The following is a 12,394-nucleotide window of genomic DNA, read 5'->3' as shown; positions in this document are numbered from 1 at the left end:
ACTCTCACCAAAACCGGCCCTTGTCAGGGAGCAGCTGGCAGATTATTTTTTGTCAGATGCTGGCGTGTTTCCCCACCAGTACAATGTGCTACGATTGGGTATGCGCACTGACCAATAAATGTATATACATTGGTCACTTGGAAGCATGACTTTTGATTCATTAGTTATCATGTTACACAAGTTACCTAATTTGGTTTACGTCAAACTCATTAATTCATATCCATATAAAATGTTTATTATACAACGAGCTATTGCCTTGACAGATGAATGAATTATTTAAGTGTATTTAAGTGTAGGCCTATAGCCAAAGCTATAGCGCATAATGTCCACAGAAATGATATGGTAGGCAACATTATAAGAGAAAAGGGGTTTATTTATCAAATACAGAAAATAGTCCCACCATACACGCACACATTTTTCATTCACTACACACTCACGCTTTCAAATTTCATTCACTCAAAGAGGCTACTGAACTTATGTTTCACACAGAACATGAACATTTAAGTTTCACATAGAACGTGAACACAAAACATTACGTAATTAATTCAAATAGGCTAACACTAAAACAAATAAGGCCAGTAATAGAACGAATATCGGGTGACAAGATCATTAAAATGGCTCACAATCCCGCATCAGCTGTTTGATGTCGCGCATCAAAATAGCACTTTGCCCCTGTGGAAGCATAAATTGGCACAGATAATTAGTAAAAGAGACGTCAAGTCATTCTTATCACGTTCCCGCATCCTCTCATATGTTCTTCTGTAAATATAACCTATAGTGGCAATAATGTACAATATTGCATGGTATTGCATGGATCGGCGCGTCGCGTATCAAAAATTTGGAGGACGCGTTTTGCTACGCGTCGACGCATAATGGCGGCCGAAGCGTCGCGTCGCGTAGCCTTTTGGACGCGTATGCGTAGCGATGCGTCGACTATGTAAGGGCCCTAAGGCGCACAAAAGCCTCCGTTTGCTGGGCTGACCCTAAAAAAAACGATTCAACACAAACATAAATAGGTATACATAAATAATGTAATCTTGTGAGCGAGTAAATTGACATTGGCGACAGTGGTGTTTAACACCAGCTACGTCCATGCAAAATATAGCAACGTATCATTAAGTTGCAAAAACGTTTGAAAAGTGGCACAGGTCTTTAAGCTTCATTATTTGCATTAACATGACGAATCTATAAAAAGCAATACGGCACAAAATATTTCTGAAAAACTAATATAACTTCACTTCATTTGAACGTGTACTGCTCTGTCATTTTCAAGAACCCGCCCAGTGAACGCAGAGGATTGTGGGTAGTTTTGGCTCGTCTAGGATGCAGCGATGCATCCTTGAAAAATCGCGGAATTCTCAAAAACAAAGGACGCAGAAATGGCGCGGCTTTCGAGTGTCCTCAACATTGGAACAGTGCTTGTCGGCGTTCTATGACGTAGCGTCCTTAAAAGGGCGGCCGTTGAGAATGCTTCCCTGACATTGGGAAACAGCCTTTGTATAGGAATGAATGGGCGGCCACTTTCCAGTCCGTGGTCCATCCTTTATTATGTCCATGATTGTAACGCGTTACCGGACTCAGTAGCTGTAATAATATTACCGAAATATAGTTATATTATATATATAGTTATATATAGTTTATATATAGTTATATTACTCCGTTACTGCCTAAATGTAATATATTACGGTAACGCGTTACTTTTGTAACGCATTACGCCCAACACTGGTTATGACTCACCCTGTATTCCAATACCCTACTACCATACTATTTAGTATGCCAGAAAAATATTGAGTATGTCCCAATACATAGCATGGAAAATGTAGTATGCCAAAATGTTGTTGTATTACATCCAGTCGCGTGTCGCAGGATGCAAGCAAGCATGCTTTTTGGGCTATTCTGCCCCACAATCCTCTCCGCACGCAGTAGAAGATATGAGGCAGATGTGTGAATCGACATCACCTGTTGTACGTTCCAATTGTATGCATACTGTGTGCAACAGTACGTACGTTGTAAGGTTAGCTGCAGTACGAACTACATGTCAAAATAAAAAGTAGTGTTTCATCTTGGATAATCCATGCACAACAGTATGACGAGCGTCACGAGCCTAATGAAAAAAAAATACCAAGTACATGCAATATAGTTATTGCGTTGATTCAAGAAGCGGGACCTTTTAACGGGCTATAAAGTAGGTACAGGCAATAAAGTAGTAGTAAAGCAGGGTTGCGTTTACACAAGCATGTTAGCAATAGAAAGCCAGATGATTTTCAAAATGTGTTCATGACACATTCAATATGGGCTACCCCTTTTGTTTGAGATTAATGGGAAGAAATTCAAGGAATGTTATAGAGAAGGTTGATATAATAGCTGTAGCTCTATTACATAAATTCCAAGATTTGAGCAAGTTTACCCGGGCCAAGACAACCTCGAACCATCAGGAGCGCAACTGCCTGGGGGGTATGCAGACAAATAGCAGGGCACCACGTCTGCCTGCACTTATTTTCCCCAAAGGACACAGTGAATAGGTTGGTCAGCAGAAATAAAAACAATGGGAATTTAGGTTTTTATGGCCTCACTAGTTTAATTATTCCTACCTGATGTCATCATTGGTCTCCTCTATAGCAGATGCCATCATCGACCTCATGGTTGTCTCCCCCACCCCTTGCCTGTGTTCTTATCCACTGAGTCATATAATCAAACAACCATTATTGAATAGCTTTGAATAAATTACACATCTTGCTAATGCAATTTTTCAATATAAATAATATTTAGAAATTAATCACTTGGTATCAAGTGGCTGTTCCTATACTTCCACCTAATATTAGACCAACCTGTTACCTTCTCCTGTCTGTCCTGATTCTTTCTCTCTCTTCTTCTCTGCATTCTCTCCTTCCTCAGCCCTGAATGATAAGAACTTTGTATTTAGGAGGTTTCAAATATACAGTCAAACCACATAAAAAAAAATAGATTTTCTAGTTTTAAATTATATCCTTATCGGATACATACTATGTGAACACATTGGACCCAAAACCAAACAAATGTAAAAAGGGAGTTTAAAATTTATATTATTTTTAATTATTACACGGCTCTTGTCAATGCCTTGAGCAACTGATACAGCGCACAGGGATCACCCCTGACGAGACGCAGGAGGAGCCAGGCCCGGAGTCACCCCACAGTGCTCGGAACCTCCACGTACCAGTAGCCCCAGACCCAGGCAGAGTAACCGAACATCGTCGGGTCAGAGACAGTGGCTCCAAGGAGAGACAGTGGCTCCAGTTCGATGATGATGTGGATACGATCCTAGAATCAGCAGCCAACACAGACGGGAAGCTCAAAACCATGGCAACCATCATCATCAGCCTTGCTGTCGAGAGGTTTGGTACAGTGGAGAAGTTGGGTACCAAGACCCCCTACATGAACAACCGTAGGGCAGAGAAGATCAGCCAGTTAAAGCAGGAGCTGCGGGTCCTGAAGCGGCAGTACAAGGTAGCGCAAGAAGAGGAAAGGGATGCACTATCAGAACTTCGCGGCATCCTCAGGAAGAAGCTCACCACTCTTCGAAGGGCAGAATGGCACAGACGGCGGGGGAAAGAGAGGGCCAAGAGGCGGTCTGCCTTCATCGCAAACCCCTTTGGAGTCACCAAGCAGTTGCTTGGGCAAAAACGAAGTGGAAACCTTGTTTGTCCCAAAGAGGAGATCGACAACCATCTCTGCAACACATACAGTGATGCTGCTTGGGAGGAAGACCTAGGTCGCTACAGATCTTTGATAGACCCCCCAGGACCCACCACAGACTTCAACAGCAAGGAGCCCAGTTGGAAGGAGATTCAGGAAGTTGTCAAGACAGCCAGAGCCAGTTCAGCCCCTGGACCAAGCGGAGTGCCCTACAAACTATACAAGAGGTGTCCCAGACTCCTTCACCGGCTGTGGAAGATCCTGAGGGTTATCTGGAGGAGGGGAAAGGTAGCCCAACAATGGAGATTTGCAGAAGGTGTCTGGATTCCCAAGGAGGAGAATGCTTAGAACATCGAGCAGTTCAGAACGATCTCGCTGCTCAGCGTTGAGGGGAAGATATTCTTCGCCATCGTATCCCGTCGGTTGACGGAGTTCCTCCTGAAGAACGAGTACATCGACACCTCTGTACAGAAGGGCGGAATCCCAAAGGTGCCAGGATGCCTCGAACATACAGGTGCGGTCACGCAGTTGATCAGAGAGGCAAGAAAAGGGAAAGGAGACCTAGCAGTGCTGTGGCTCGATCTCACCAACGCTTATGGATCCATTCCTCATGAGCTAGTGGAAACAGCACTGGACCGGCACCATGTCCCAGGTAAAATTAGGGACCTTATCTTGGACTATTACAAGAGTTTCAAGCTGAGAGTCACCTCTGGGTCAGTCACATCTGAGTGGCATCGGCTGGAGAAAGGGATCATCACTGGATGCACTATTTCAGTGATTCTCTTTGCCTTGGCCATGAACATGCTGGTCAAGTCAGCAGAAGTCGAGTGCAGAGGTCCGCTCACCAAGTCTGGAGTCCGCCAGCCCCCCATCAGAGCCTTTTTTGGACGACCTGACAGTAACGACGACGTCAGTGCCGGGGTGCCGATGGATCCTACAGGGCTTGGAGAAGATCATCACCTGGGCTCGGATGTGTTTCAAGGCTGCAAAATCTAGGTCCCTGGTGCTCAAGAGAGGGAAAGTGACTGACAAGTTCGGCACCCAGATTCCGAACTTGTGACTGACGGCACCCTGACGGCAAAGTGACTGACAAGTTCGGCACCCAGATTCCGAACTTGTGACTGACGGCACCCAGATTCCATCAGTCACCGAGAAACCCATCAAGAGCCTCGGAAAGACCTTTGATTGCACCCTGAAGGACGCTGCATCCATCAAGGCCACAAATCGGGAGCTGGAGGCGTGGCTGACAGCAGTGGACAAGTCGGGTCTGCCTGGTAAATTCAAGGCCTGGATTTACCAGCACGGTGTTCTCCCCAGGATTCTGTGGCCCCTGCTTGTGTACGAGTTTCCAATAACAACTGTACAGGGCTTCGAGAGGAGGATCAGCCGTTACCTCCGTAGATGGCTGGGCCTGCCACGAAGCCTGAGTAGCATCGCTCTATACGGGCACAACAACAAACTGAAGCTCCCCATTAGCAGCCTGAATGAGGAGTTCATGGTAACCCATGCAAGAGAGGTGCTGCAGTACAGGGAATCCAGTGATCCAAAGGTCTCCCAGGCTGGCATCGAAGTCAGGACTGGAGGGAAGTGGAGGGCGCAGGAAGCAGTCGAGCAGGCGGAGTCACGCTTGCGTCACAGCGTGCTGGTCGGCCCAGTGGCATCTGGACGAGCAGGGCTTGGTAGCGTTGCAACCACACGCTACGACAAAGCCCTGGGCAAAGACAGACGCCGATTGGTCCAAGAGGAAGTGAGAACTGGCGTGGAGGAACTGCGTGCTAGCCAGATGGTGGGGATGCGACAGCAAGGCGCATGGACGAGATGGGAACAGGCAGTGGACCGCAAGATCTCCTGGTCTGAGCTTTGGCAAGCTGAGCCTTACCGGATCAAGTTCCTGATTGCGTCCGTCTATGACGTCTTACCCAGCCCATCCAACCTCTTCTGCTGGGGCAAGGTTGACGCACCATCATGTCCTTTGTGCCTCAGAAGGGGAACACTAGAGCACATCCTCAGCTGTTGCTCCAAAGCCCTGGGAGAAGGACGCTACACTTGGCGCCACGACCAGGTGCTGAAGGCGATAGCAGAAACCATCTTCACCAGCATCACCCAGAACAAGCCTCTCCGACCAGCAAGGCAGGCGATTGCTTTCATTCGAGCAGGGGAGAAGCCTAAGCCCAAGCCAAGGGGGGCAGCGGTACTCCTTGGAACCGCACCGGACTGGCAGATGAAGGCCGACCTGGGAAAGCAGCTCAGATTCCCAGAGCACATTGTGGAAACCACCCTGAGACCAGACATAGTTCTGTTCTCAGATTCAACCAAACAGGTGGTCCTACTGGAGCTGACAGTTCCCTGGGAGGAGCGCATGGAAGAGGCCAATGAGAGGAAGCGTGCCAAGTATGCCAACTTAGTGGAGGAGTGCCGCAGACGGGGGTGGCGTGCCCGGTGTGTGCCAATAGAGGTGGGCTGTAGAGGCTTTGCAGCGCGATCTCTCTGCAAAGCATACAGCATGCTTGGAGTCACAGGTGCACGTCAGAGAAAGGCCATCAAGACCACCACAGAGGCAGCTGAGAAGGCCTCTAGATGGCTGTGGATCAAGAGGGGCGATCCGTGGGTCCGTGCTACTTGGACACAAATTGGGACTTGATCAATCCCGGCTGGGTCGCCTGGTTGAGGGTGTATGATGTTGCGAGACCCGAAACACCCAATGACCCCAGGTTCCATCACTGATGATGTGTCTAAGTGCATCAATAGATGTATGTTAAACTACTGGGAACACGTTGGACCCAAAACCAAACAAATGTAAAATGAGAGTTTAAAATTTATATTATTTTTAATTATTACACGGCTCTTCTCAATGCCATGAGAATGCCTCTCCGTTCACTTGCATGGGCCTTCACAACTTCCGGCGGTGTCCTGTTCGCCCTATCTGGGCTTTATTTTTATTTTTTTAATTTTAAAAATGCAAAGGTTCAAAAGAGAAGCCTTCAGAACCTCTTCTTTGTCGATTGGTATGTCCTTCTCTATGGACAGCAGGAGGAGGTCAGACAGCCGCTCTTGACCACACTGATTTCTTTGCTGCCTCCTTTAGTTGTCTCTCTCTCTCTCTCTCCTGTATCCTCTTTTCACTGGGCATTTCGGCTTCACTTAACAATAACATCAATACCCAAAATAGTGATAAGATTTAGGCATGAACCATTTTGAATGAAAGAATTCATGTGATGCATTACTTCCATAATTTATTCTTCTTGTTAAAACGAAATGTTAGAAACTATCAGCAGACATGTAGCTTAGTTTGCCTACCAAACAATTTGTAGACTATGTGATAACGGGCTGCTTGTCTGCAAGCTAGCTAGCTGTCTGATTATTTAGGCTAAACGTTACATGGCAAACTGAGCCTGGATTTATGAAGATTGAAATTAATTTCATAAAACGTGATTATTATTTGTTTGTTATACATCTCAAATTCACCTTTTCCGAGAACATCAAGGCAGTCGTCTCACAGGTGCCGGTGTTCCGGTCGCGTGCAGCGCTGCAGCTACGCCTTTCACACGCCGCGCGGCAACTCGCCGCCTCCATTAATTTCAATGGGGGAAAGGCGGCAGAGGGGAGGCGGCAAAAGCGGCAGTTGCCGCGCGGCAGAGTTTGCCCTCCCCCTACTGACTTTCACTCTCAGTGCCCGAACGGAATTGAATGAGGCTACGCTTACTTTATGAAATGTTTCGAGTGGCGATTTTTATTATCTAGGCCTACATGAAATTCTGCATCCATTAAATGATTAAAAAAAAAATATATATATATATTTTTTTTTCCTCAGAAGGGCAACCTGAGTCGAGGAGGGCATATGGGCAGTTGCCCAAGCAACCTGAGCAACCCCCCTGTGCACGTCCCTGGCCGCCACATTCGAATCATCATACTTTTAAGCACAGGAAAATTATATTTTTGGATAATAATAATAATAATTGATCAGTTTTTTATCGCGCTTTTCCAAGTACTCAAAGGTGCTTGACAAATAAGAAAGGAATACAAACAGACAGACAGTACAGACAATCAAACAAGCGAAAAAATAAAATAAAAAAATAAACAACACCACAACAATAGGCAACACATTAAGAGAGCAGGAGAGAGTGGAAGATGGCGGAGGATGATTTGTCAGATGTTGTAGGTGGTCCTGAAGAGATAGGTTTTAAGTTGACTTTTGAATGAACAGAGTGTATCAGAGTTTCGGATGGCCAGAAGGAGGGCGTTCCAGATGGTAGGGGCGGCGAAGACTCTGTCCCCCAGGGTGCGATACTTGGTCTTGGTGATGGAGGTGAGAAGGTTGGGATTAGCGGAGCATAGGCGGCGAGTAGAGGAGTGGCGATGGAGGAGATCTGTTATGTACGAGGGTGCAAAGTTGTTTAGCGCTTTGTAGGTGGTGGAGGAGAATCCTGAAATTGATGCGTTAGGGAGCCAATGAAGTTGACGGAAGGTGGGAGTAATGTGTTCTCTGGAGGGGGAGTTAGTACGCAGTCGGGCAGCAGAGTTTTGAACGTATTTAAATTTTTGAAGAAGAGTGGAGGGGAGGCCATACTGAATGCTATTGCAATAATCGAGTCGGCAAGTGATGAAGGCGTGGATTAGTGTTTCGGAAGCTGAGGATGAAAGGGTGGGTCGAAGGCATGCAATTTTGCGGAGGTGGAAGAAGGATGTTTTCCTGACGCTGTTTAAGTGTGACTTGAAGGAGAGCGTGGGGTCCATGATGATGCCGAGGTTTCTGACCAAGGGGGAGGGAGTGACAGAGTGACCATCGATGCAAAGTGAGAAGTTCTGGGAGGTGGGGATGATGGTTTTTGAGCCGAAGATGATAATTTCAGTTTTATTGCAGTTGAGTTTGAGGAAGTTGTGGTCAATCCAGGTTTTGATGTCTGTGAGACAGTTGGTGTGAGTGGATAGGATGGCAGGAGTAATGGCTGTGGTGGTGATGTATAGTTGAGTATCGTCGGCGTAACATTGAAATTGAAGACCATGGCGGCGGATGATGTGACCTAGTCGGAGCATGTAGAGCAGGGGTCACCAACCTTTTTGAACCTGAGAGCTACTTCATAGGCACTGAGTCATACGAAGGGCACCCAGTTCTATACACTCTTCTGAAATAACAAATTTGCTCAGTTTGCCTTTAGTTATATATTACTATTAATGATTAATGATACTCATCTATGTGAAGACATGTTAATTAATTAAGTCATGTTAATGATTTCTCACAATAATTATCAACAATGACTTAAAAAAGGTGGGAAAGAGTTGTTCAAGAATGAGTAGTGCTATTTTTAGAACAGGCCTGCGGGCGCCTCATGTGGTCCTTGCGGGCGTCATGGTGCCCGCGGGCACTGTGTTGGTGACCCCTGATGTAGAGGATGAAGAGGATGGGGCCAAGCACTGAGCCTTAGGGGACTCCGTGTGAGACAAGGATGGTGTGGGATTTGTGGTTGTTGATGGAGATGTATTGGAATCAACTTTATAACTCCGTTTTTACTGGGTCTATTTGCATAAAAACAAGACTGCCATAGAGATTGAAGCAAAACAAAATAACCACAAACAAGTCCCTTTATTTTTCTTGTCATGATCTGTTGATCAGTACACAGTTGCAAGACAACAGTAACCTGTCGTTTTACTAGTAGTATATTTAGCTAACCTGAATATTTACAAGCCTCCTCTTGAAACACTGACATAAAAACTACTGTCTTTCAACCATTTTGAAAAGCTTTCTTTCATCCTTGCGCACTTTTTCTCTTTCCCAATCTTTCTTTTTCTATTTTGTGACCCCGAGAGCTTTCTTCTCTGCCTTTCCATATTTAGGTAACGGTCATCAGATGACAAAACGATTCAAATGAAAACACTCTGACGCTCGCCTCCAGCGAGTGCTCGAGGGGGCGCACACTGGTGCGCCGTGTGGGAGAAGGAGGAGGGTGGAGGGAGGCGAAGGAGCGGGGGGCACCCTGACGTTCCTCTGTTATTGATCATCATATCATTTACACAAACGCGGTTAAATACAGAAAATGCAGACTAAAATAATTTTACTATCGCTTTGGCGCCCCCTCTAGTGCGGCGCCCCGATGCAACTAAATCTATCTAAAACGCTTGAAGCTTTATAATTGTAACCTTATCATTGAACGTTGAGAATATTTTTCTTTTAAAAACCAATGAAAATGCGGACTTCAGCAGAGACTCTTCTGAGAGTCATGGTCAGTTCTTGTCCCTCCTACTCCCAAAACGCAATGAAAGATCTGAGCTGTGAACAGTGACCAGTCCCTGGAAGTCCCACCCTCTCTCTTCCCAATACCAACAGATTCGAAGCAACCGACTCCAGGCACCGCTCTCGTGAGATGAGAACATCTGAGAACGAGGTGAGGGAAAGCCTGTTTGGATTTAACATACACTGTGTAGGAGTGCCCCAGAAATTAAAGGCGACATATTATGGTGTTTTCCCAACAAGCAAACATAGTAAGGGAGAGCCGGATCGATTGAAACACGGGACGATTGAAACACAGCGATTTCCTCGAAAACCCTGCAAGGCTTTCAAATTGCGTCACTACGTTCAGCACGCAAGACTGACCAACCCCGGAAAATTTTATGTAATGACGTCCCACCGTTCAAATGTTATCCCCCAAAACCAGTTTTTCGAGAGCGCTAACTAAAATCCTTCCTGCGGTAGTTTTATTGTGATAAATAGTTTTGTTTTTTGTTTCATGCCATAATAATATGACTATACAACAGATGAATTATTACTTAAACCTGTGCTAAAGTGTGCAATGTCAGAGTTTTGAAGTTAAGAGGTAAAAAAGGTTCAAGTGTCAGTAGTCGCTGTTGGGAAGATTGAAACACTTGTTTCAAACGCCACAGGAGTCATGTTATCCGGTTGACGTGGTAGTTTTTGTTTGAAATAATTAAAAGGATGTTCAACTCTGTATCCCTGAACATGACTTAGGACAGGGAAATAAGTAAATTTAATGCAAATTTAGTCGTCCAAAAGAAGAAAGGTGAGTTTTAATCGAAATGTGCATCTTGACAATTACGCACAATTACGCATGGCCCAAAAATATTTTTTTACCTATTTATATTATGCAGAATTATGTGAAATTTTAGCAATGACGAGTACACTATTATGTTGTCCGGTATATTGCATAAAAACAAGAGTAAGGTCAATCGTTTATTTTTAAAATATGCTGTTTCATTCGTCCTGCATGTGTGTTTCAAACGTCCCGACTAGGCGGGGCGTTTGAAACAGATGTCAACTTACGTTCAAAGTTAAAAAACAGCTCGATCATCCAACATATGTATTAAATTACACTTGTAACTAAGAGAACACACATGTGAGTTGTTGATCACATGTTGAAATTATTTGTATACGCAACGTCATCTTTGAAAAAGACGTTTAACTGAAAAGTGTTTCAATCGACCCGGCTCTCCCCTATATGAGTTCACAAAAGCATGTTTTTTAAGCTGTTTGCTGGAAAAAGCTATTTTTCTGTTTCAGTTCCTTCAGAATGTGATGTTTCTGGTGTCTGTTGCTTTAATGCAAATTAGCTGCTGCCCATTGACCAATTAGCTGTCAGAGTGAACCACAGCATGGAGGAGAAGTGATTGTTGCTGTTTGCGGACTCCCGGAGCTCTATCTACATAATATTATAATAATAATACTATAATATATAGGTATCTATATAATATATTATGCAACAGGGGGCCTAAATCCAGCGATCTGATTGGTTCCTAACTGTTGTATATGAGCGTATACATAACTGCTATGACGCCCGATCATTTTGTGAAAGTTTGCATATCACTCCGCGCCTGGAAGTAGAAACAGTTACAAAGTAAAACATATGTTGGATGATGGAGAGGGTGTAAATGTTGTTACTCCGGGAGTGAGCAAGGCGATGGAGAGGCTAACGAAAGCTTAGGCACACGGCGAGTGAACTGCTCCATAGGATAAATTGCCGGCGAACCGCTCTAGCCGAGCCTTCTCTTGGAGGGACGCTAAAGTGTGTTGCATAGCGACCGTCGTGCATTTTGAAGGCAGCCAGGAGGGACTACTTTTTTGTATTCTTTAATAAAACGGCTACTTTGACTTTCTTGGTTTCTTTTTAAATGTAGTGTGTCTATGACTTTTGTTTTGCCATAATAGTAACCGTTGTATAAAAGCAATAGATCACTTCAGTCAGTGGTATGTGCTCATTATACCACTGTGAAGGGGGTCGCCGGTCCTCCGCTGCGGGTCGGGGCCGGACAACGCCCCTTAACAGTGTAATGATTACATTAAAACATCTGTTTACATTACAGTGTAATGTAAACAGTATAATGAGCACATACCACAGCCTGTCGTGATCTATTGCTTAAATATCTTAGGCCCTTTAAGGCCTTTTTATGGTTCCACGTTCCCGCAACGCAATGAACACGCAGACGCTTAGACGCAGTCATGAACATTTATGGTTCATTAATTATTTTATTTGCCTGAATTGTTCTTGCTAGGCTGAATCCTCAAAGTCGAGTTTTGATGGACTCATTGCATTGCTTGTGATAAAATATTAAAAGTAACCGATTAAGTGGAGTTAAATGTACAATATTAACTCTGAAGAAATATTGGAAGTGTACTAATCCTAATATGGTAATTCCAAAGTACATCTTCCTCAAAGTACTATACATGAGCAAAAGTACATTGTTACTTTCCATCCCCTTGTGCTCCCTGTATATT

This window comes from Gadus macrocephalus, chromosome 12, assembly GCF_031168955.1.
Source record: "Gadus macrocephalus chromosome 12, ASM3116895v1".
In the NCBI taxonomy this organism is placed as follows: domain Eukaryota; kingdom Metazoa; phylum Chordata; class Actinopteri; order Gadiformes; family Gadidae; genus Gadus; species Gadus macrocephalus.
Note: the sequence above shows the minus strand (reverse complement) of the source record.